The sequence below is a fragment of the Oryzias melastigma genome, linkage group LG1 (assembly GCF_002922805.2).
Source record: "Oryzias melastigma strain HK-1 linkage group LG1, ASM292280v2, whole genome shotgun sequence".
NCBI lineage: Eukaryota > Metazoa > Chordata > Actinopteri > Beloniformes > Adrianichthyidae > Oryzias > Oryzias melastigma.
Genome location: NC_050512.1, coordinates 28024914 through 28028999, shown reverse-complemented (window position 1 = coordinate 28028999; position 4086 = coordinate 28024914).

Below are 4086 nucleotides of genomic sequence, written 5' to 3'. Positions count from 1 at the left end.
TCTTTCGGTCACGACCAGAGCTCATGACTATAGGTGAGTACTGGAACAAAGATCGACCAATAAATTGAGAGCTTTAGTTTCTGGTTCAGCTCCCTCTTCACCACAACAGACCTTTGCAGCGAATGCATTACGGTGGACGCCGCTGCGGGTTTATATTTATTGATTACAGTTCGCAAAGAAACAGTCTGTTTTTATTGTTTGTTTGTTGAATGACGAAAAAAATGTTTAACGTCATAAAATTGAAATAACATAAACATGACTGTGATTTATTACAATTAATTTCTTGACAGCATTAATTTAAACACAATAGAGGCTCTAGCAGGATGAACACCTTTAAAGCGTTAATAAAAGTCATTTAATTATGATTGTCCTTTTTAGCCAAAGTTAAATAATGTGTCATTCTTAAAGTCATAGTTTCTGCAGAGTGGCAGGAGTTGATTAGCTTACAGCCCCTCACACCCACGCAGCAGTGGAGTTATCCAGCTGTACGGTGGATGCGGCAGACCGGAGGGGAGCAGGGAGCTTGCGACTTGCCGTAGTAACTTCTATGTCACACTTACAAGCTTTTTCCAACTGCATTTTTGGGTCTGCTTCTAATTCACGATTTGAATAAAAACAAATTCTCAGAAATACAATTATAAGATTAGAAAAATGCCACAAAAACATGTTAAAAACACATTTTTAAGTTTGTGTCTCTTTCTTTTAGGTTGTGATGGTGCCTGTTTGCACCATTGATCTAAAGTTTTATAAAGTGGTAGTCCTGTCCCTTTATTGTGTGTGTTTTTTTTACAAACTCACCTAAACAACACTTTTAGTTTTTAAAGAAATATTGTTCCTATTTCATGGTGTTTCTACTTCCTCTGTGTCCGTCACACTAAAGTCCTTTAGTTTATGAAGAGGAACTATTGTTCTGCTCCAAACACTGGGAGAGTGTGATGATGGCAGTGCTTCTATACGCTCACAAACACACACCAACACACAAACACACACGGCTCCCTTGCTTCTACCTGCTGACAGTGTGGAGAAGAGATAAGGCTGCATCAAAAACACAACACAGTATTGATTTCCATGCCAACCAATCTCACCCAATCAAAAAAGGTCACGCTGTGTAGAAATCAAAAAGAGGCCTCTTTGTTTCAGAATTGCATGCTGGGTAGCCTTCAGGCAGACCGACTCTGGGAGTTAGACGGTTTGTAGCGTAACGTTTTTCATCTGGAGCTAACCACCTCATACCGGCACCAAAATTGGAAAACAATATTGATATGTGACCAATGTAATGGCTCGGAGACCAGTATGAGGGACGAGCTGTGTTTTTTTTGGTCTCCTCAGTTGCTTGGGAGGCTTTCATGTCAGCTGAAGGTGCGTCCATTACACTCACTGCACATGTCATTTAGTGAGTTTCCCGCCGTCAGCCTGTTTTGTCTGTTTTCGGCTGCTCCGTGAAACAAAAACGATTCAAATCTTTTCCTCTGCTCTGTGAACTTCTCAGTCAGGATGCCGGTCAAGATGGAGGTTTCTGTGTGTCCGTTTGGTTTTCGGGTCACCCCCTTTTGTAGATTAATGAGCTGACATGCAGTTTGAAGTTGGCCTTCAAATCTCCTTTGGTGCTGTGGCCCCAGCGTCCGCCTCTCCATCCTGCCTCCTCGCAGATGGAGACAAACAATCAAAACGCCTTATTTCCTGTAAAGTTTGACAAAAATATTGATACATTTATAGATGTTCTGCATGTTTGTTTTTATGGACTTGTCCCCAGCTCATTCAGCAACCACCCCTCCACCCATTTTTTTTTTTTTTTTTTTTTTCAGGCAGCCAGCTCGGCCTTCCAAAAGCACAATTGCTTTCCTCTGTGAAGCTCTCCTGTTTCCCGGTATGCTAATTTCCTGTGATGATCAGAGGGATACTGGGATAAAAGAGCGGGGCTTTAAGCACTTTGTAGTTATGTTGTTGCCATAGTAACATGAAACTGGAGGCCAAATCAATGTGGCTTCTCTCATTTGCATGGAGGAATAGACCTTAAACAGAAACAGAAGGAGAAAACAGAGGGAGAAGAGAAAAAAAATAAGAGTGGCATCCCACTTTGCAGCAGAAGAATAACCACTATTTATGTATAGCGAGAACTTCCTCTGAGACAAAATTGTTGGAGTTTACAAAAACGTCTCTTTGTGCAGCCAAAGCTTTAAACTGGGCTCCACTAAACCCACATGCAGCTCCCAAACTGCACTGTTCACTTGATATGCACCCTGCATGCTGCACACTCCGACTTTGAAGTTGTTCACAGGGCTATGAAGCTGCGATTATCATGCCCCGACAAACCTTCCACCGCTGCTCGGAACGCCGACTACAGAACCCCGTCCAGACTCACCTCAGCCCCAGCCCTTCTCCCATTCAGCCTAATTAGCTGTTAATTAGTTTAGCTCTCGTATCTCGCCGTTTATCAGGTTCCCAGACTGGGCAGCTGTTGATGAATGGCGTAATTTATTCAGCTCAATCTGTTTGTCTGAATGCGTGCACATGCAGGAGATAAGAGTGGTCCCGCAGCAGCGCAGTCAGAGCAGGTAGCAGGCCCCGCCCTCTTCCCTAAACCCTTCGCTTTGATCATCATTCACACTGACGGATGGGAAGTGGCTCCAAATGCGCCCCTTCTGTCAGAAGTCTCCGCCCATCCATCCATTCGAGCCGGTGGCGGAGGGTGCTGCCTGGTGACAGAAAGAGGTTGATGTCAGGTGGAGGTGCTCCCTCCCATGAAGGGAGCGGAGATGACAGATACCAACACAGGAAACCAGGAGAGTCTGGGTGGTGGTGGTGGCAGAAAAAAAAAAAAAAAAAACGTCTTTTTCTGGGTTTGGCATCTCGTATGAAAATATCAAGAATAAATTAAGCTTGTGAATGCATGTTGATAATCTCGTTTTGTATACCCATACACAGCCCCCCGCGCGTTATAGCTGGGGGTTAAGTTGGTTCAAAGAGGAAAACTAAAGGAGGTTTGGCTGCATCCCAAGGAAACATGGGGTTTGTAAGGCTGGCATGTAATTACCTCCCATCAGCCTCTGATTCCACTTAGCACTGGGCTCAGTTATTATGCTCCTCCAGAATGCATGGCAGCCATTAATCACCTCACATACAGTACTGAGAGTTATTTTCTATCATCGGGGAAACAAAAAAAAGCTCATTTCGTACAAGGAGGGGAGACAATTGATTGGAATTCCCAGAATGTCGGCACGCCTGAGAGAAAAACTCCAGGAATTTTGTAAAAAATTTGCCATGAGGAAAGTCTGGGAATGGAATTTAGAGATAAAAGGCAATTCCTCTCGCCATACCTCACACAAGGGGCCAAATTACAGATGACGGAGTCGGTGTTTTCTGTCGCCAAACAGACCAGCCTGAAATGAGGCTTTGGCTCCGTGACAGGGGAATCCACTCATCAGGCCTGAGTCCACGCGCTAACCTGGTGTGGCATCTCTCAGCCAGGAGCGGAGTAAACACGGAGTAAACACTGATGTCATGAGTGGGGGCTAATCCAAAGTGACCTCAGCAGGAAACAGCACTGCTGAGGTTTAAGCTGCAGCAGACATTCCCTTCAAAGGTCTTAGAACTCTGGATTTTGTTAGCAACAACTATTTATTACCACTCTGCATTCTGAAAAGATATTTTCTTTTTCTTTTTTTTTTTACTTAAAAAAACATATTATATGGTTTCTTTGAGGGCTCCTCGGTGGTGCAGTGGTTCAAATCCCATACGGGACCTTTCTGTGTGGAGTTTGCATGTTCTCCCTGCACATCTGTGGGTTATCTTGGGTTATTTGGTGACTCTAGATGTGCATGTGAGTGTGTGTGTGAGTGATCGTGTGGCCCTACAATTCACCAACAACCCTATATTACAGGGGTGTCAAACTCAATCGCAAGAACAGGATAAACATTTATTGAACAATCTAAAACTACATTTTTAAAACTTGAAAAACACATTTTTTACATTAATTATGAAATACTGTAGATATATAGCATCACCTCTGATAATGCTAGTGTGAATACTGTAAGCTGAATTTGGCAGCTGAAGATATTGAAATTGATATCTAAAAATACTGAAGCT